The sequence below is a fragment of the Podarcis raffonei genome, chromosome 4 (assembly GCF_027172205.1).
Source record: "Podarcis raffonei isolate rPodRaf1 chromosome 4, rPodRaf1.pri, whole genome shotgun sequence".
NCBI lineage: Eukaryota > Metazoa > Chordata > Lepidosauria > Squamata > Lacertidae > Podarcis > Podarcis raffonei.
Window position 1 is genome coordinate 18353437 of NC_070605.1, and position 22305 is coordinate 18375741.

The 22305-nt window shown below is 47.4% G+C and overlaps 1 protein-coding gene across 3 annotated transcripts in view; it reads right to left on the reverse strand.

Moving 5' to 3' along the window:
• The window catches only part of SMCO4 (single-pass membrane protein with coiled-coil domains 4), a 48731-nt gene extending 42546 nt beyond the window's left edge, over nucleotides 1-6185 (reverse strand). The window contains exons 1-2 of one of the 3 annotated variants that reach the window (XR_008330105.1): nucleotides 5938-6027; nucleotides 2406-2648 (exon numbers count right to left, since the gene is read on the reverse strand). The gene's annotated coding sequence lies outside the window, so the exon portion shown is untranslated. Of the gene's footprint in view, nucleotides 1-2405; nucleotides 2649-5937; nucleotides 6028-6095 lie in introns of those variants that run through there. The other 2 variants (XM_053385594.1, XM_053385595.1) reach the window with 2 other exon arrangements.
• Between the last annotated feature and the right edge of the window lie 16120 nt (nucleotides 6186-22305).

The following is a 22305-nucleotide window of genomic DNA, read 5'->3' on the forward strand; positions in this document are numbered from 1 at the left end:
CGGAGGTCCGGTTGTAAACCAAAACTGGTTGTGACCCAAGGCGCGCTTTCGCCAACGGGGCCTCCAAAAAGAATTGGTCGTAATCCCCCCCAAAAAATGGGTTGTACAGTGGTACCTCAGGTTACATACGCTTCAGGTTACAGACTCCACTAACCCAGAAATAGTACCTCAGGTTAAGAACTTTGCTTCAGAATGAGAACAGAAATCGTGCTCCGGCAGCGTGGCAGCAGCGGGAGGCCCCATTAGCTAAAGTGGTGCTTCAGGTTAAGAACAGTTTCAGGTTAAGTACAGACCTCCGGAACAAATTAAGTACTTAACCTGAGGTACCACTGTAATCCAAAAAAAGGGACACACACTTCAGGGTTTGAAATGGTTGTAATCCAAAACGGTTGCAAACCAAAGTACCACTGTATGTGAAATTCTCTTCCACTTCCAGGCCATAATTAGCTCCTTCGGATCACAATGCTTCAATAAAGGTATAGAAGCAACAGAGTTCCCCTTATATGCAATATTTAAAGAGTGAAACCAACCACATGGGCCAACTGTGCAATTGCCCGGGTTGCCAAATGTCTACGGGTGCTGGATTCAGCAGCTAGGTAAATGTCTTTGGCAAGGAGTACCTGCCTGCACTCTTAGATTTGCCCATTCCCCCCCACACACATTCTCATTAGCAAATTGTGGGGTTTTTAATCTGTGTTAGTGATGGCAGCCAAGAATCCGAGGCTACTGTTTTCCCCACGTTCCCTAATGCGGAGCCCCACGGGGTGCTAGCCGAATGACTGAAATTAAAAAAGAGGGTTTGATTAAATCCTGGATCATGGTTAACGTGCTGTTGTCAAGCTGCCCAGCATCCAATAAAACCAGGGCAAGGGAGCCAAGAACCTTAGACTCACACTCGTCTTAAAGGCACCATGGCTGCATCATCAGCTCTAGAACATCGTCAATGTGGCACCCTCCAGATGTTTTGGACTACGGTTCCCATCAGCACCAGCCACGGCAAGTTCAAAACATCTGGAGCAGCGATTGTAATTCACCCGGTGACAGGCCCACTTTGCACTTGGCTTTCGGCCGCCTGCGACCAAGTGAAGATGCCCAGTATGGCGGCTGATGTCTCCACCATTGGAGGTGTATGCCTGGAGATCCTGCGACCCGGACTGTTTCCACAGGCTAGAGCAACACAGCCTGTAGAATTCTACAGTGGTACCTCAGGTTAAGTACTTAATTCGTTCCGAAGGTCTGTACTTAACCTGAAACTGTTCTTAACCTGAAGCGCACCACTTTAGCTAATGGGGCCTCCTGCTACCGCCGGAGCACGATTTCTGTTCTTATCCTGTAGCAAAGTTCTTAACCTGAAGCACTATTTCTGGGTTAGCAGAGTGTGTAACCTGAAGCATATGTAACCTGAAGCGTATGTAACCCGAGGTACCACTGTATCTGTTGTATTTTAGCTGCACAATCAGAACGAATTTCAGGAACCCAAATTCACCTTGAAAAACACGACTTTCTAGCCGTCTGATCCTGGCCCTGCCCTCTCGAACAACAGGAAGCAAAAGTCTGCTCCGCCTTCTGCCCTTCAGATGTTGAAAAGAGGCTGTGTCTTGGCTCCCTGGCCAACCATTCCCAGATCTCTGAAATGCCCCTGCTCCTCAGCTTCCTTCCTGCTGCCAGCTCAGAGCCCTGCCTGTACCTAAAGCTTTATAAAGTATTCGGTGCCAGGTTTACATTCTCTTTGCCTGCCTCCCACGCCTCTCCCACACATAGCCTGAAAAACAGGGACCTGGAGAAGCAATGTCCCAACACACTTTCGGCAAAGGATGGGGAACGTTCGGCCTTCCAGATGCTGAATTTTTTCCCTTGAAGCTTGCATTTGTTTTATTGGATGCTTTAATTACCGTATTTTTCGCACCATAGGACGCACCGGACAATAGGACGCACCTTGTTTTAGAGGGGGGAGAACAAGGGAAAAAAATTCTTCCGCTCTCTGCCCAGCGCCCCTTCAGCGAAGTGGCAGGAGGCACTGCGAAGAGGGGGAGAATTTTCCCCCTCTTGTTTTCCCGCTCTAAAACAAGGTGCCGTTTAAGGTGCGTTCAGACGGCTACCTTGGAAGCCTGGAGAGCGAGAGGGGTCGGTGCACACCGACCCCTCTCGCTCTCCAGGCTTCAGGTTCCTTTCGACCTGCTCTTTGGGGCTGGCGGGGGGAAGCCCACCACCAGCCCCAAAGAGCAGGTCAGGGAGCAGCGGAAAGGCGCAGCGGAGAGGCTGCTACCATAGTCACGCGTCACTTCTCCAGCCGGGAGACGGTCGCGGGGCTATGGCGTCTTCGCTCCATAGGACGCACACACATTTCCCCTTCATTTTTGAAGGGGAAAAAGTGCGTCCTATAGAGCTAAAAATACGGTAAAAGCACGGTTGAAAAAAAGAAGTAGGATGCCCTTCATCCCTGACTGTTTGGTTGGCCATGCTTAGCTGAGGCTGATGGGAGTTGTAGTTCAGCAGCACCTGGAAGGCCAAAGGTTCCTCACACGTGGCCTGTAGGGAGAGGAGGCAGGTGGAACTTCCATCATGGCTGTGCAAAGAGGCATGAGGGGCCTGCTGCCACCTCCCCAAACGAAACCAGTCCCGAGCACAATGCCATACAGGTTCCCCAACTGAAAAACACAACGTTGGCACAAAAACACAGGCGGCACATTAAAAATAACTCTTAGGTCAATGGGAACGCACAAATTCCCTTCTCTTTTCCAGCTGCAGGCTCCCCTCCTTCAAACCAGAATGGGGCAATGCTCAGAGAAGGGGTTGCCTTCTCTACACTGGCTCCCAGTAAGTTTCTGAGCACAATTCAAAGTGTTGGTGTTGACCTTTAAAGCCCTAAACGGCCTTGGCCCAGTATACCTGAAGGAGCGTCTCCACCCCCATCATTCTGCCCGGACACTGAGGTCCAGCGCCAAGGGCCTTCTGGTGGTTCCGTCGCTACAAGAAGCAAAGCTACAGGGAACCAGGCAGAGGGCCTTCTTGGTAGTGGTGCCTGCCCTGTGGAACGCCCTCCCATCGGATGTCAAAGAGAACAACAACTACCAGACTTTTAGAAGACATCTGAAGGCAGCCCTGTTCAGGGAAGTGTTTAATATGTGACATTTTAATGTATTTTAATCTTTGTTGGAAGCCAGCCAGAGTGGCTGGGTAAACCCAGCCAGATGGGCAGGGTACAAATAATAAATTATTATTATTATTGCCAACACAGCACCTATGTGCCCACTGAGGTCATCCCTAATGCCCTCCTGGTACCCCCACCCCACCAGTTGACCAGGAAAGTTTTGAAAGAAGCATGACATTACTGTATAAGCAACAGAACAGGTTGTAGCACCTGTCTAGGTGTGTGAGAGAAGTGGGTGCATCCACAACAGATTCTCTGGTGTGCAAAGGGTGGGCCGAAAAAGGGTGGCAATGCCCGAATTCAAATCCACACCACGGGAACAATACCTTTCGCACAATAAGTTGATGTAAATCAAGTCGGTGGAAGTTAAGCTGGCAGATCCAAACTCCGTTCAGCAGCGGGGTTGCCTTAGGATGGCAGAGCCTGGCAGAGGCAAAACAAGCCTTTAAAATAGTTTTTGAGCGACACTGCCCTTTTGCCGGCTTAAAATTATTCTTATTATATTATTACTACTATTACATCTGACTGAGTTGCCCCAGCCACTCTGGGCGGCTTCCAACATAATAGAAAAACACAACTAAACATCAAACATTAAAAACTTCCCTATACAGGGCTGCCTCCACATGTCTTCTAAAAGTCAGATAGTTGTTTATTTCCTTGACACCTGATGGGAGGGCGTTCCACAGGGCAGGCGCCACTACCAAGAAGGCCCTGTGCCTCATTCCCTGTAACCTCACTTCTCACAGTGAGGGAACCGCCAGAAGGCCCTCGGAGCTGGACCTCAGTGCTCAGGCTGAACAATGGGGATGGAGACACTCCTTCAGGTATACTTGACTCAGGCCATTTAGGGCTTTAAAGGCTTTGAATTGTGCTCAGAAACGTACTGGCAGGCAGCATAGATCTTTCAGGACTGGCATTATATGGTCCCAGCAGCCACACCCAGTCACCAGTCTGGCAGCCGTATTCTGGATTACTTGTAGTTTCTGAGTCACCTTCAAAGGTAGCTGGGGTTGCCAGGTCATGTGACCAAGATGAAGTGGCGTGGGATCCTGCCTAAGATCCCTCTCTGGTCCTGCCACCACCTCACATCCCCAAACACCCCCTTTTTTCAGAGCTGGCTTAAGCTGAGCTGGGATGGGGGAAGATAAAGCCCAGCTGTGCCAGGAACTTCCTGGCTCAACCCCAAACCCACTCATCCCGGTGGATTTTGCTATAGGATCGCATCCTAAACCACAAAGCTCACTGTGAGAGTTCAGACCAGTCGCTCTTTCCCAGCATAGCCTACCTCACAGGGCTGTTGCTTGGATAAAACGGTAGGAACCATGTGCATTCCCTTGACCTCCTCGGAAGAAAGGGCAGGATATAAATGCAATAAAGAAAATCATACACCTTGAGCATAATATTAACCGAAGAAATGAGTGCCTGACGAATGTCACTGTGTCCAAAGATCAAAAGCAGTCGCCAGTTTCACAGCTACTGGAGCGAAAATGATAAAGCAGCCTTTGGTGTCCCACTAACCTCAAATTATTGGGCTGTTACGCTACGACTTCTTCCCCTTTACTCATATTTCTTAGGGCCAGGCTAAATTTGATTTTAAAAGAACTACAGTTCCCAGAGTCTCATGCAGCGCTGCTATATTCATCAAGTCTCTTGTTTCAAGTTCTGCTCCCCAAAACTGCACTAAATCTTAAAGGTGCTTAAGATTTGCAACGCAACTAGGCATAACATATGTCGCTGAACATAGCTGGGCTTACATCCGAGGAAAACACCCATGAGACGCCCCTGCCCAAGCAAGGTGCAGTCCTGATCTCCGCTCCCACAAAACGCAGCCAAGTCCTACTTTAAAAGGGACCGGGAAAATCGTCCCAGACATGCAACAGAGTCCAAAAGACGCTGGCGGGGGTAGAAAGGACACTGGGACGCCTCTTTGTTGGATCAGCAGCAAAGCGGCGTTACGTGTACGGATCCTCCTCTCTCCCCCAATCGGGGCTGGGGAAGTCCTGGCCAAGTTGCGCAGGAAGTTGCAGCCTGCACGACTCCCCATTTCGATCCACACAGCAACTAGTCTCTTGGAGATCCGCTTACTAGGGCGCTTACAAAGCCGAGCAGCTGCGCGTCTGGAAACTGACTTAAAGGGGGGGGGGTGGAGGGAGGGACTAGTCTCCGGGTCGCGATCAGGGCAGCAACTTGATCCGCGACCCCCTTTTAACCCTCTCCTCCCCTCCACCCACCTCCCCTCCCAGCTTTAAACACGCCTCTTCCCTTTGCTTTGCAAAGTTTCCAACGGGACTCCCGCCTCTCGCCTTCCTTGCAACCCGAAAGAGGCCTCATCCCGCCCAAACACAAAAAACTCTTTCTCTGCCCCCCGATTTCCACGCGTTTTGAAACCTCGCGCCACTTTTCTTGCGCCCCCTAGGCTCCCCCCTCCCAAAAAAGGAGCTTCAATCCTACCTAACGCACGCTTTTCTTCGCCGGCACCGCGGAAGTCTCCGCCGAGTAAACACCGGGGTGAAATCCTACGCGCGCGCCCTATGCACGAGTTCAGACGACCTTCTACTCTCGAGTAGAGCGCGCCACGTAGTCTCGAGCTACAAACCCAGGCGGCACTTTCTCCCCCCCCCCCACCTCCCGGGGCCCGGACTTGGACCTCCTTTGCCGCAAAGGCTTTGGGGAGGCTGGCAATCGGGTTGTTTTTACGCAGGGCGCAAAGTGCGCTGCTGGGCTCGACGCGGCTCCTACTCGTGAGTAACCAGCATGCACACGCGCTTACGCGTCCCACGACTTACGCCGCCTGCGGAATCTACAGCTGGGAAAGAAAGTCCCGGGCAGGCAGCGATCGGGGCTGCGGGTGTCGGGTCTTTGGCTCCCTTTTAAATTTTTGGAGGAGGAGAGAAGAACGGAGATCGCCGCGCTCCTGCAACTTGGCCGCCCCGCCTGGACTCACCACTGGCGCGCACGTGCGGGCGCTCCAGCCGCTTCCCGGCTCGGCTCAGCCCGATGGACGTGGCACAAGCGGCGGCGGCGGCGGTGGCGCAGCTCCTCCCCGGCCCAGGCGCGCAACGCACGAGGCTCCTCCCGGCTCCGCTCGAAGCCGCGAGCGGGACGCCCTCTGCCGAGCGAGCGCCGCCTGCGCCCCCTGCCCAAGCGAGTCCAGCGCTGCGTTGAGCGGCCGCCTGCTCTGGTCTGGCAAGCTTCGCCTCCTCCTGGTTTCCTTGTTGCTCCAAGCGCACGATCGCCAAGTCTCTTTTACTGGAAAGCCTCCGGCGGAAAGAGCGTTTGCGCTCCCCACCAAGATTTAAACTTGCAGGCGATCGATCACGGTGTGTTAGGCAGAGGGGTATGGAGAAGAGGAAACACGCAGGGATTTGATTTGATTTTTTTAGATTCCTGACCCGTCTCTGGTCTCCTCTCACCCACTGGTCTTTATTAAGGCATTTCGCGTGAAATGTTAAAGAGGAGGAATAGATTTATTTGTTTTTTGAAGTCCACCCCGCACATTTGAACACAGAACCAACTTCAAAAAGGAACCTGTGAGCAGAGGAAATCAAACGCGGGATCTAAAAATACCTCTGTTCCTTTCGAATTATTTATATCCCGCGTTCTGCCCAAGCAATCAAAGCAGCATGGCACATCCAAATAAAAATATACTAGTAATAAACATATTTTAAAATATAGCGAGGTTTTTTTTGCGGGGGGAGAGCCACCCACAGCTGCAGTAAAAACCAGCCGGGGGGGGGGGGGGGACCACAGAAATTGCTTATAAAATGCTCACTGTAATAAAACAATCTTCTTCATCTTCTTTGCCGAACGCTCATAGCCAAGTAAGATTGTCTTCCATGAACACCGTCTCAGCGATGTGTCCAGTAGGTGCAACATGAATCAAAAACTGGGAAGAATGGGAGCTTGTTAGACCTTCCTGGGAAGAGAAGTCACCTTTAAGTATTCTCTCTTGCTGGTACCTCACATTTATTTTATTTACATCCCAACATTCTCCCCCAAAGTCAAGGTGATGGGCATGCTTCTACAGTGGTACCTCAGGTTAAGAACTTAATTCATTCTGGAGGTCCATTCTTAACCTGAAACTGTTCTTAACCTGAGGTACCACTTTAGCTAATGGGGCCTGCCGCCGCGCCACCGGAGCCCGATTTCTGTTCTCATCCTGAAGCAAAGTTCTTAACCCGAGGTACTATTTCTGGGTTAGTGGAGTCTGTAACCTGAAGCGTCTGTAACCCGAGGTACCACTGTTGTTGTTGTTTAGTCTTTTAGCCGTTTCTGACTCTTTGTGACCCCATGGACCAAAGCATGCCAGGCACTCCTGTCTTCCACTGCCTCCCACAGTTTGGTCAAACTCATGCTGGTCACTTCGAGAACACTGTCCAACCATCTCGTCCTCTGTCGTCCCCTTCTCCTTGTGCCCTCCATCTTTCCCAACATCAGGGTCTTTTCCAGGGAGTCTTCTCTTCTCATGAGGTGGCCAAAGTACTGGAGCATCAGCTTCACGATCTGTCCTTCCAGTGAGCACTCAGGGCTGATTTCCTTCAGAATGGATGCGTTTGATCTTCTTGCAGTCCATAGGACTCTCAAGAGTTTCCTCCAGCACCATAATTCAAAAGCATCAATTCTTCGGCAATCAGCCTTCTTTATGGTCCAGCTTTCACTTCCATACATCACTACTGGGAAAACCATAGCTTTAACTGCACGGACCTTTGTCGGCAAGGTGATGTCTCTGCTTTTCACTGTACTCCTCCCCATTTTATCCTCACAGCAATCCTGTGAGGTAGGCCACCCTGGGAGACTGCGAGTGGTCTAAAGTCACCCAAGTTAGGGCCAGATGTGAACCTGGGTTTCTCAGGCCCTAGTCACACACTCTTAACACACAACACTGGCTCACATCACATAACTGAGTGCCCATTAAAGGCAGGCCTCTGGTGCCCCCTCTTAAGGCATTATCACAAATGATGCCTCTTTGAAGCATATGTTTACGCAATCATAGAATTATAGAGTTGGAAGGGACCACAAGGCCCATCTGGTCCAACTGCCTGCAATGCAAGAATCTATTGCCCAACGCAGGACTCGAACCCACATCCCTGAGATTAAGAGTCTCGTGCTCTACCAACTGAGCTATCCGGAGTTTGCTGTATGTCTGACACTTACGAAATTTTGGGGGAAGGTTTTGGGTGTATTAATACTACTTGGAACAACATTTATAGTGAATTTAAAAAACTATTCAAATCTACGTTTCTTAAAAAAACCCCAGAAATTTTTCTATTAGGAATACTACCAATGGAAATTAAAATATATATAAGACCATTGTTTATGTACGCAGTTACGGCAGCCAGGATAATAGTGGCAAGAAATTGGAGAAATGAAACCTTACCAACGATCACAGAGTGGCAAGTTCTTATGATAGAATACCTGCAACTAGCAAAATTGACTGGAAAACTTAGAGGAATGTCAAACCAAAAGGTATTTAGGGAATGGGAAATATATAAAGAATGCTTGAAAATGTACTGTACGAACAATAAGATACTCGCAGAAATAAAGTGATACTGATAACCAAGAATTATTCAAAATGTAATAGTGGATTATATATCTATATACAAAATAAAATAATATGAATCCATGCAAGGAATACAGATAAAATAATAATAATAATAATAATAATAATAATAATAATAATAATAATAATAAATTTTATTTATATCCCGCCCTCCCCAGCCGAAGCCGGGCTCAGGGCGGCTAACAACAATAAAACAGTACATAAGTACAACACAAACAACACTCTAAAATCATTCATTATAAAATTAATATAATAAGTAGTATAATGAGAATTATTGGAAGTTACGTATTTTAATTTGTTATGTAAGTGTAATATATTGTATTTGTTTATGTTTGTTTTTCTGACTTTTCTGACTTTATTGTTTTTATTCATTTGTATAGTCTTTTGTATTATATGTTATGTATATTTGTCTATGTGAAAATTAATAAAGATTTTCTAAAAAAATAAAATAAAATAGAAAATACTACTTGCCGGGGGAGGGGATTGAAATTTTCAATTGATAATGTTATCTTAAACCCCATACCAACTATATGGGGTTTGACAGTGGCTCAGGGTCATGGATTTGAGCCCCGCGTTGGGCAAAAGATGTGTTGAAGGGGTTGGACTAGATGACCCTTGGGTATACCTTCCAGCTCTATGATTCTATGATTCATTGGAAAGATAATACTATGCCCCCCCCCTTTGAGCACTGCATAGGATATGACAGCTCTCGCAACATATGGACAGATTGCTTTTCGGCACAGATTGTTTGTTGATAAATACAATGATATTTGGAATGCATTTATAAAATTTAAAACGTTTTACTGATTTTTATTAGTTGGAATAACAGTATTACTTATATACCCATATTTTGTAATGTATCTGTTTTCTTTTTCTTCTTTTTTTTATTTCTCACTGAAAATTTTCAATAAAATGTCAACTTTTTTTTAAAGGTTCACATGCGTGACAGTGGTGCATAGCAGTTCCTTGTTATATTCCATCAGAAGCTTGGGAAAAACAGCCCAAGTGATAAGAGTAGGCTGTGCAGCCAACATCTTTATCTCAGTATCCTAACCATCCCCCTCCATCATTTAGTTGGCCAGGTAGGTTTTTATTCTATCTATCTTCTATCATCTATCTGTCTATCTATCTATCTATCTATCTATCATCTATCTATCTATCTATCTATCTATCTATCTATCTATCTATCTATCTATCATCTATCTATCTATCTATCTATCTATCATCTATCTATCTATCATCTATCATCTATCTATCCTCTATCTATCCTCTATCTATCTATCTATCTATCTATCATCAACACAACCCTTCCTTTTACATCAAAATCCAAAGAGAACATAGCAGGTAGTCCTTGTTTCTAGGGGTTAACATGGCAGACCTATATACTGGTATAAAAGGTAAAGGGACCCCTGACCATTAGGTCCAGTCGTGACCGACTCTGGGATAGCGGGGCTCATCTCGCTTTACTGGCCGAGGAGGGCAGCGTACAGCTTCCGGGTCATGTGGCCAGCATGACTAAGCCGCTTTTGGCGAACCAGAGCAGCGCATGGAAACGCCGTTTACCTTCCTGTCGGAGTGGTACCTATTTATCTACTTGCACTTTGACGTGCTTTCAGACTGCTAGGTTGGCAGGAGCAGGGACTGAGCAACGGGAGCTCACCCCGTCGCGTGGATTCAAACCACCGACCTTCTGATCAGCAGCCCTAGGCTCTGTGGTTTATATATATCTCTATTCAAAATCAAGTCCTATCACATTTATTGTGCCTCTCTCTCAAGGAAGCAGGCCTACAATTTACAGGCTGGTTTCTTTTTGAAAGCTGCTAGTTCTTTCTTCACATAGTGAGATTAGGGGTGGTCATTCTGGAGAAAATGGCCAATGTTTTTATGCATGTGACAACGCAACAGGACTGAGTTAGACTGACCAGTGCTCTGACTCTGTATGAGATAGCTTCCCGTGTTCTTAAAATGGGTGGCAGTTCTTTTAACTGCAGCTGAAGCCGCCCAGGAAAGAGAGAGAGAAAAAAGATCTCTTACTTGGGCTGTTATGACGACTTTTCGCTCTTATCATGGCGGATTGAACATTCAGGTGAAGATTGCATAGATTTTGTGTCAACACGTCTGTGCGACACTAGGGCAATCTTCAATTATGAAACATAAACAGAGCCGCGCCTGGCCTTTAATAAGCGAACATTCTCCACGGGGTCAACTTAGATTTTCCCTGTCTCTGCCTAGATGCAATAAATAGACTATTAAAGACTTAATTCTCCTGGCTTCTCTGGGATGCCTGCTGAGTTGCTTGCATTATTTGGTGTTGTGGAGTATTGACTCCCAGCCTGCCAGTCACGGACGCCTCAGGGGGCCACAGAGTTATCCCATGAGGTCCGCAAGTAATGCTTCTCCAGACAGTGCCTGATGGATTTTCTCCACCTTCTTTGCAGCTGCATCTCTAAGAGTGCTGTGTCGCCACTGAAGACCTTCCTGGGTAAAGCACAAGAATGCAGTTCAGTCTGGTGTCTGGTGTCCTTAGAAGAACCTGGCAGCAAGGTGCAGGAACAAGATGTGGGTTTGTGCATTCCCTTCTTCACTTTGCTGCTTTGTCTGTTTCAGACAATGTTCGGAGCAAATTAACAGTCATCCCTCTTCTCAGGGAACTCAGGTCATTGTAGATCTCTGCCCGGAAACCTCTGTCCCCACTGTGGAAGGACGTGCAGATCCAGAATTGGCCTCCACAGTCACTTACGGACACACCGTTAAGACCGTGTTCATGGAAGACAATCTTACTCAGCTACGAGTGATTGCCAAAGAAGAGAGATGGTCTCCTAGCAACTCTCAGAACCCTTCACAAACTACGACTCCCAGAATGCTTTGGAGGAACCATGACTGTGTCTCCACCCCCATCGTTTACCCCGGACACTGAGGTCCAGCTCCGAGGGCCTTCTGGCGGTTCCCTCACTGCGAGAAGCAAAGTTTCAGGGAACCAGGTAGAGGGCCTTCTCGGTAGTGGCACCTGCCCTGTGGAATGCCCACCCATCAGATGTCAAGGAAATAAACAACTATGTTCAGGGAAGTTTTTAATGTGTGACATTTTAATGTATTTTTAATCTTTGTTGGAAGCCACCCAGACTGGCTAGGGAAACCCAGCCAGAGGGGCGGGATACAAATAATAAATTATTATTATGATTATTATGATTATTTCTGCAAATGCTGTAGAGGGAAATGAGGGGCAGGTGGGGTTCATCAACCTGGGAAGGTAGCCCATCTAGGAGAAGGAAAACTCTGAGCCATACCTTTTCTCCCTTGTGGATACCTTCAGGAAAAGAAAAGACTAAGGGGTAAAGAAATCCACAGTGGAGTCCCTAAGACAGTGGGATGGCGTCTTGTATGCCTCCTTCCGGCTACTCATGCCAAATGCATAGCTCTGCTTTGGACCGCGCCAGAGAGCTCGAGAGGGGCGTCTCGTTGTCTGGGCAGCCCAGGACCTCCATGAACACTGCCCTGGCTTGCACCCTGGGGAGGTCACTTTGGTGCTGCTAGCGCAGTGGTTCGACTTCACCCCCGAAGGCGCACTGCCATCAGAAGCCTACTATCTCTCTTAAAAATGTGCCTTTTGTTTTGCAATGCCCACTTTGAGTCCCATCTGCACCTTTGTTCTGTGAACCGCCCTGAGACCTCCAGGTATAGGGCGGTATATAAATTCAATTAATAATAATAATAATAATAATAATAATAATAATAATAATAATACAGTGGTACCTCTGGTTGCGAATGGGATCCATTCCGGAGGCCCATTCGCAACATGAAAAGAGCGCAACCTGCAGCGGCGCGTCTGTGCATGTTGCAATTCGCCACTTCTGCGCATGCGCGTGACGTCATTTCGCGCTTCTGCGCTTGCGCGAGCAGCGAAACCCGGAAGTAACCCTTTCCAGTACTTCCAGGTCGCCATGGGGCGCAACCTGAAAGAACGTAACATGAAGCGGACATAACATGAGGTATGACTGTAATATACATTTAAAGCAGTATCATGCAACTTAAAACCATTGAGACTTTCATTAAAGGTAAAGGGACCCCTGACCATTAGGTCCAGTCGTGACCGACTCTGGGGTTGCGGCGCTCATCTCGCTTTATTGGCCAAGGGAGCTGGCGTACAGCTTCTGGGTCATGTGGCCAGCATGACTAAGCCGCTTCTGGTGAACCAGAGCAGTGCACAGAAACACCGTTTACCTTCCCGCCGGGCGGTACCTATTTATCTACTTGCACTTTGACGTGCTTTCGAACTGCTAGGTTGGCAGGAGCAGGGACCAAGCAACGGGAGCTCACCCTGTCACAGGGATTTGAACCGGCAACCTTCTGATCGACAAGCCCTAGGCTCTGTGGTTTAACCCACAGTGCCACCCGCGTCCCTATGCCCCTTCATTAGGTTTTTTAAACAGAGCTTGGATGGCCAGCTGCCTTTAGCTATGATTCCTGCATTGCAGGGGGTAGGACTAGAATGAATCTTGGGGGCGCCTTCTGACTCTACAGCTCTGTGATTCTATCCCGCCCCCCCCCCGTCTGAAACCATGGAGAGGTACTGCCAGTCAGTGCAGGCAGTATGGAGCTAGATGGACCATTGCCTGACTCTGTGTAAGGCATCTCTCTATGTTCTCTGCATATATTCATGTAGGTGTTGCCTCTTCAGAAACCCAACAGCAGGAACGGCAAAATTCAAGGCATTTAACCTGTGGGGGGAAACCAGCCATGCAAGGGATTTGTGTTTACGGAGGAGATATTATTGTTGCGCTCGGTTGATGCTAATACAATTACCTACGTGAACAGCTCTGTGTGTTACCTAATTTTGCCTCCTTAAAATTCTTACCGTTGTGCTGTTGCTATGAGAGTTTCTTTGTATTCTTATACTTTTTGTTTTCTGGAACACCACTGGCTAGATATGGAGAAGTGCAGGCTGTTGTCATGGAAAACTTGAATGAGCTATACAGATATAATTGTACTGTCAATAAAAATGGAAAAAGGGGGGGGGGTTGAAGGGTAGCCAACCTGTATTTGTAAAACACAGAGGCTCTGTTTGGACTCACAAACTTATGCTGAGGATTAAATCACAGGACATCTCTCATCCTCTTTTCTCTATTTTGGGTCTTCAGCACTGGAGCTAACTGTTGCCTTTTCTCCCCCATGTAAGAGTTTGATTTTTCTTGGCTGCCACAGTCCTGCGCCCAATTGCCTGGGAACAATCTCCATTGGAGACAATGGGTCTTGCCTCTGAATAGACACACTGTGAAGCACCTGATCCTAAACTGGTGTCCCACTGAGTTCACTGTCTTTCAATGAGGAGTTCATCAAGAGCGAGTGAGTTCATTAATTGTAATAAACCAACAGCCTTAAAAACGACTGTACTGTATCCTTTATCTCCCTGATACCAGACACCGGGGGGGGGGGGGGAGGCTTCAGCAGCACATTTTCTGAAGGGAAGTATTCTGTTCGTTGGTGTATGTGTGTACAGTGGACGCTCGAGTTGCGAATGTGATCTGTGCGGGATGCGTGTTCGCAACCCGCAGCGTTTGCAACCCGCAGTGGCATGTCTCCACACGTGCGGGTTGCGATTCGGCGCATGCACAAAGCGCAATTTAGCGCTTCTGTGCATGTGTGACCCCCGAAACCCGGAAGTAACCCGTTCCAGTACTTCCGGGTTTTGGCAGGTCCGTAACCTGAACAAACACAACCTGAAGCATCTGTAACCTGAGGTTTGACTGTATGTTGTTGGCATACATCTGCCTTGAGAGTGCTCCTCTGGAGGTGAAGTCAAACCGCACCAAAATGACCTCCCCGGGGTGCAAACCTGGGCCATGTGTGTGGAGGTCCTGGGCTGCCCAGATGACAAGACCACCTTGCTGATATTGTCCGAAGGAAAGCAGAGCAAGACATTTGGCACCAGCTTGGCTGCAGGAGTTGCTGGAAGGAGGTGTACAAGGCACCCTCCAACTGTCTTAGGGACTCCACTCTGCATTTCTGTAGTGTTTACTCCTTAGCCTTTTCTTTTCCTGAAGATGTCCCGCAAGGCAGAGGGTGTGGGTTTTTCCTCAGGGTTTATTCCCAAAGCGTTTCTCATGAATGAGTATACAGTGGTACCTCAGGTTAAGAACTTATTTCGTTCTGGAGGTCCGTTCTTAACCTGAAACTGTTCTTAACCTGAGGTACCACTTTAGCTAATGGGGCCTCCCGCTGCCGCCGCACGATTTCTGTTCTCAACCTGAGGTAAAGTTCTTAACCTGAGGTACTATTTCTGGGTTAGCGGAGTCTGTAACCTGAAGCGTTTGTAACCAGAGGTACCACTGTACCGATAAGGCAGAGGTTTAAGATCAGAGTTTTCTTTCTCCTAAATTCCTCACTCTGAGAACCTGTTTTCTCATACACGTTGTTTGTATGCAAGTTTCGAGTCCTTTTGGACTCAGAGATTTCCCAGAATATATATACACCACAGCTGATAAAATTTCAAAAAGCCTTATGAGTAAGAGCTCCAAGCGGTTGGCAGATAACATTTCAACACCCTCCCATGGCTTCTTGCCATCAACGAGCAGAATCAAAACCCACTATACAAAATAAGCAAACATGCATAATTTGTGTGACGCAGCCAGGTTCCAGGATCCAGAACCTGTTTGGTGTGGAAGTTTGTTTCTCTTCTTGCAGAATCTTGCATCGCCTCTCCACACGTCCCCTTTTAAAGAGCACAGCACATGCAGCTTTGAATATATCCATGCAGACCCAATTACAGTACTTGGAACTGTTTCTACTAACAACACTATGCCAAGCTGAAGAGGAAGTACTATTCACCCGGACCATACATCATCTGCAGTTATCTGATTGCAGACAGATGTTCAGACAAGAAGTTTACAAGTGTCGGTCGCGACGACTTCGCGCTCTTTGCCTATTTAGTATTCATCCGCTGCGCAAAACTCGGCAGGGGAGCACAACAGTAAGTTAATCTCACTGTTGTGAGTCTGCAGAGGGAGTTAGGCTGTATGCCTGAATCCCTTCTAATTCCTGGATCCAGACCAGTCCTGAATGACCTATATTGGCTCCCAGTACGTTTCTGAGCACAATTCAAAATCTTGGTGCTGACCTTTAAAGCCCTAAACAGCCTCGGTCCAGTATACCTGAAGGAGCGTCTCCACCCCCATCATTCAACCCGAATACTGAGGTCCAGCTCCGAGAGCCTTCTTGTGGTTCCCTCCTTGCGAGAAGTGGGGTTACAGGGAACCAGGCAGAGGGTCTTCTTGGTAGTGGCGCCCGCCCTGTGGAATGCGCTCCCACCAAATGTCAAGGAAATAAACAACTATCTGACTTTTAGAAGTCATCTGAAGGCAGCCCTGTTTAGGGAAGTTATTAATGTTTGATGTTTTATTGTGGTTTTAACATTCTGTTGGGAGCCACCCAGAGTGGCTGGGGAAACCCAGCCAGATGGGTGGGGTATAAATAAATTATTATTATTATTATTATTATTATTATTATTATTATTATTATAACAAGGTTTCAGTTGTTGGAATAGGCAGACCAGCTTCATGGTTAAGGGCCCGAAGTATGGGTCTTTAGGATAACAAAGGAAGTGGCCCTGTGTCAGAGGGCAAATGGATCACCCCTCCCTCCCTTAACTGGTTGGTAATTAGAAGGAGGGAAAGCCAGAGTTGTGTGCTTGAAGCTAGAAGCAGGCTGCAGGCAGAAGCCTGAGAGGGAGAGAAATGCTTGATTTATGCTGGAATCGTAGGGGAACAGTTAGGGTCAGAGGTGCCAGCTTGCAAGGGCAATTAAACAGGGGGACGTCGCAGGTGTGAGCATTGCTGGGTGGGCTTTGGGAAGGTGGCAGGAGGGCTCTTGGACCCGCCGGAGCATCATGCCTTCCTCCTTAAGCCAGGCAGAAGCTTCCCAGGCTTGGGAAGGAGGCGCCAGGGGAACATTTATTTATTTTTTAAAAAGATATTTATTGAAGTTTTACAAAAACATAAGTTTACAAAATAAAAAAGGTCATATAAAAAGAAAAAGAAACAAAAAAGAAAACATAGAAAAATACATGAAAAAGAAAAAAGAAGAATACAAAATACAAAAGACAAAAGACAATTAGCTAAAAAAGAATTAAAAACAAATCCGTTTTTTGTAACTTTAAACCCATTAGCTTATTTCCTTGGCCTCCTCACACCTCCCCTTTTTGTATTCCCATTTAAATAATCAAATCAGCAAATCCTTACCCTCTTTCATTTATCTTAACTCTGTATCTTAACATATTATGACTCTATATTTTCATCCATTATCAATTCATTTTTGCATATTCTTATTAACTTTGTTGCTAATGCCACTTATTTTCAATCCAACATCATTTTAACATTCATTCATTTTACAGTATTTCTGAAGATAGTCTTTAAATTTCTTCCAGTCTTCTTCCACCAATTCTTCTCCCAGGTCTCGGATTCTGCCAGTCATTTCCGCCAATTCCATATAGTCCGTCACCTTCATCTGCCACTCTTCCAGGGTGGGTAACTCTTGTGTCTTCCAATACTTTGCAATAAGTATTCTTGCTGCTGTTGTTGCATACATAAAGAAAGTTCTATCCTTCTTTGGCACCAATTGGCCGACTATGCCCAGGAGAAAGGCCTCTGGTTTCTTCAGGAAGGTATATTTAAATACCTTTTTCATTTCATTATAGATCATCTCCCAGAAAGCCTTAATCTTTGGGCACATCCACCAAAGGTGAAAGGATGTATCTTCATTTCCTTTGCATTTCCAACATTTATTATTGGGCAAATGATAAATTTTTGCAAGCTTGACTGGTGTCATGTACCACCTGTACATCATTTTCATAATATTCTCTCTTAAGGCAGGTGCACATTTAGGGGACTAGCCTAGTTCCCCTAGTCCACGAACTGCACACCACTGTAGCTATGGGAGAAGCAAGACCTTCTGCGGTGTTAATGCTGTGAGCTCCCCCATCTTGGGCTCAGGCTATATATACATATGAAAAATCCATGTATCTAAAGATACCACTCATTCTAAGGAAACCGAACGCCAGGTACGCTCCCGGAACCCCTGGAATCTCGCACCACTCAGGGAATGGGGTGGCATGCAATTGTTGTTGTTGTTTAGTTGTTTAGTCGTGTCCAGCTCTTTGTGACCCCATGGACCACAGCACGCCAGGCATTTCTGTCTTCCACTGCCTCTCGCAGTTTGGTCAAACTCATGCTGGTAGCTTCGAGAACATGTGGCATGCAATACCACATTTTATTTATTTTCAAACAAGGTCAGTTATTTGAGTTTAGACTCATGATTTATGTCCCCACCCACAGGAAAATTCTGAATATTGCAATGCTGTAGCCCCCAACTCAGTAAGAGAAGCAAAAGAGGTACCGTATTTTTCCGTCTATAAAACGCCCCCATGTTTAAGATGCTCCCTATTTTGGGAGAGTCCGATTTAAGAAAATGGGGGGAGATCTATCTGTGTATCTGTAGCCCCCCCCAATTTTGGACATTATTTTTTAGGGGGGAAACCTAGTCTTATACACGGAAAAATACGGTACTTTTCTCTGGTACCAAGTACCAGAACAAACTCTTAAGCGGCTGCACCGTATTCTTATTATTCATTTGTAAAGCACCACATGTTTAAAAAGCATTGTACAGAGATTAAAGGACAAGAGACTGTGGGCTCCCTATCCTGATACAAAGGATATGTATCTTTCATGCTGAAAGGTTCTATAAAAAACATTTTTAAAACAAGTCAGAAGGGGGTCCCTGAACTAACAAGATTCAACAAGTTAAATCCATAATCCCCAAACAAACCACAATACAGGGTCCTTTTTTTTTAAACAATCCCTTTCCTTCACACCTATAAAAATGCATTGTATCAGAGAAAAGTGCTTTGGGGGAAAATCTATATATTAGGCAAACTAGCTTAGAAGAATGTACAGTGGTACCTCTGGTTAAGTACTTAATTCGTTCCGGAGGTCCGTTCTTAACCTGAAACTGTTCTTAACCTGAAGCACCACTTTAGCTAATGGGGCCTCCTGCTGCTTCTGCGCCGCCGGAGCCCGATTTCTGTTCTTATCCTGAAGCAAAGTTCTTAACCTGAAGCACTATTTCTGGGTTAGCAGAGTCTGTAACCTGAAGCGTATGTAACCTGAAGCGTATGTAACCCGAGGTACCACTGTATATATTAGGAGAACTTTGAACTAAGACGTCAATGAATTTTTATGAGGACTTTAGAGAGGGTTTAAGCTTTGGATTTGATTTCAAGGCCAAACAGCAACCCTGATTCCTAGCTGCCTAGCCAGAGTACTGTCCTGCCCTCCCTCACATCTGAAAAGCAGCTTGAGTCGGGAAGGAACAAGAGATTTAAAGGAACTGGGTAGGTAGGAAGACTGTTTCAGATGGCTGAAACACCTTAAAAGGCAGCATTCTAAATTTCAAAGAGTTTATTTAAGTTAGCCAGCCAGCGCTTTGCGTGAAGGTATCCTAGACCTCGCTAAGTATGACTGTAGGCTACTTTGCACTGTGGGAACGGGATATTGCTCACTGTGCAGCAAGCGGGCTATTAAAAAGCTAGTATCAATGTTCTCCGCCGGCCCAGTCACTCTGCAGCTCGCAACTGCGAACTGGCCTGCTTTCTTGCAGAAAAACAGAAACAAACCCCCGAGCCATTTTCTTGGCACAGAGGAAAACTTGCGTTCGGCAGCAATTTTCAGATGAGTAAACTGATCTGTTCCCCCGTGGAAATGAAACAAGACTGGCCTCTGCTTCTTTTATCACCACGGCAAGTTCAACACAAGTGGCTCTCTCCAAGCTTGGCTCAACAATGGTGGTAAATGCGTTGCTTAGGGGGCAGGATGCAGAATGAAAGAGGAGTGGACATTCAAAGGGGTGAAGGTGAGCTTGAACACATCATAGAAGAGTTTGGATTTGATATCCCGCTTTATCACTATCCGAAGGAGTCTCAAAGCGGCTAACATTCTCCTTTCCCTTCCTCCCCCACAACAAACACTCTGTGAGGTGAGTGAGGCTGAGAGACTTCAGAGAAGTGTGACTGGCCAAAGGTCACCCAGCAGCTGCATGTGGAGGAGCGGGGAAGCGAACCCAGTTCACCAGATTACGAGTCCACCACTCTTAACCACTACACGACGCTGGCTCTACATCGTACAGTGGAACCTCGTGTTACGTACCTCCTTGCGAACGCTGCGGGTTATGAGCTCCGCTAACCCGGAAGTAGATGCCCCTTGGTTGCGGACTTTGCCCCGGGATGCGCCATTAGTGAAAGCGTGCCTCATGTTACGAGCAGTTTCGGATTAAGAACGGACCTCCGGGATCAATTAAGTTCGTAACCGGAGGTACCACTGTATAGCTTTTCGCAGACTGTGAACTATTTCCTTGATTATTAAAACTGGACGTGTATCATACCCTCCAACATTTCTCTGATGAAAATGGGGGTGTCCAACAACAACAACAACAACAACAACAACAACAACAACAACAACAACAACATTACTATTTATACCCTGCCCATCTGACTGGTTGTTTGGCAGGGGGAAGGAGTGGAAGAGGAGAGGAAGGCAAGGAAGGGAGGAGGGTGGCACGGTGCAAACGCATTGTCCAGAGCACTGGATTGACTATACTGCTGCTTTAGCACCATGCTGCCCTCTTTGCAGCTTTGCCTCCCTCCTGTGATGGCCTGGGAATCAGATTCAGAGGCTGAACCTGAGGAATCCCAGCCTGCACAGGAGTCCCTGCCTCCAGGACCAGCTGAGCTGGGGCTGGGGCTTGAACCTGAAGGGCCCTCACCTGTGCCGGATCCTCAGGAGCAGACACCAGCTGAATCTGCTCTGGCTCCGGAGGTGACCGAGGACCCATTGCCTGCAGGTGCTCCACTCTCAGTCCCGTCAGGGGAAGGTGAGGTTGCCTCTGGGTCCAGTAACCCTCCAGCCTCTCCTGAGCTGCAGAGGCTCAGGGCAGAGAGGTGGAGGGAACTAAGTTCCCGCAGGAGGAGCGCTCGCCTCCAGACCAGGAGAGGAGAGTCACCTGTGGACCGGGACCGCCCTATGCCTCAAAGGAGATAAAAGCCAGCCAGCCCAGTCCCAGGTTGCGGGAGCAACATTGTTGGCAAACTGTTCCTGCAAGCACCCTGTCCTGCTCTTCTGCCAGAGTTCCTGATCACACCCGACTCCTTGCCTTGGACCCCGCTTCAGCCTTGATGGACAGCCTCCATACCACACCCTCGATCTTGGACTGGACTCGGACCACGCCGCACGGTAACCCCCCGGGACCAGCACACCTCCTTTGGTAAGCACCTGCTGTGGGGTCCAGGCAGCTATTCCCAGGTCTGCGCTCTACAGAGCAGTTGCAGTAACTGGGGACCACTTGTCCTCTGCCAGTTTATGTACCTTCTCCCAACTGGCTACACACATGCAGCCAGAGACTAGGCCTGCTTGGAAACTTCCTCTGCTCGTCCCTTTTCAATCCCCTCCTGGTTCTGGGAGACAGTGGTGCAGGAGAGGGCATACCCTCCAACATTTCTCCAGTGACAATAGGGACGTCCCATTCCATCATGATAATTTTACTGTTTATACGCCACACATCTTACTGGGTTGCCCCAGCCACTCTGAGCAGCTTCCAACATATATAAAAACATAATAAAACATTAAACATAAAAAACACTTTTCCAATACAGGATTGCCTTCAGATGGCTTGGTGGGTCGGATAACTCGATACCCTCCAACATTTCTCCTATGAAAATAGGGACATCCTAAGGAAAAGCAGGGAGGGATGCGGGTGGCACTGTGGGTTAAATCACAGAGCCTAGGACTTGCCGATCAGAAGGTCGGCGGTTCGAATCCCCGCGACGGGGTGAGCTCCCGTTGCTCGGTCCCTGCTCCTGACAATCTAGCAGTTCAAAAGCATGTCAAAGTGCAAGCAGATAAATAGGTACCGCTTCCGTGCGCTGCTCTGGTTCACCAGAAGCGGCTTAGTCATGCTGGCCACATGACCTGTACGTCGGCTCCCTTGGCCAATAAAGCGAGATGAGCACCGCAACCCCAGAGTCAGTCACGACTGGACCTAATGGTTAGGGGTCCCTTTACCTTTACCTGTCCATTAGTGGGCTTCCTCCTCCCTCCGGAAATCTGCTTAGATCAGTGGTGGCCAAACTTGGCCCTCCAGCTGTTTTCAGACTACAATTCCCATCATCCCTTACCACTGGTCCTGTTAGCTAGGGATGGTGGGAGTTGTAGTCCAAAAACAGCTGGAGGGCCAAGTTTGGCCACCACTGGCTTAGGTGAACTGCAAGAGACATTGCCTTAAGGTATGCAGTTTTGCCTAATATGCGCAGTTTTTTTTGCAAAGCAATTTCCCCAAATGCATTTTCCTGTGTTATTTCCCCTTCATATAGGAACTGAATCAAATTTCTCACCAGTGCTACTATCCAGAGCCAGTCTGTTATGTACTGAAGTTCTCACCCTGGGCCAGCAGGAGGATACTGTAGATAGTTTTCACTCAGGTCCGCATATGCAAATAAGGAATTGAAAGTGATGTTCAGTGATTGGATAGTTACAGAAAGTTGTTACTGTTTGTA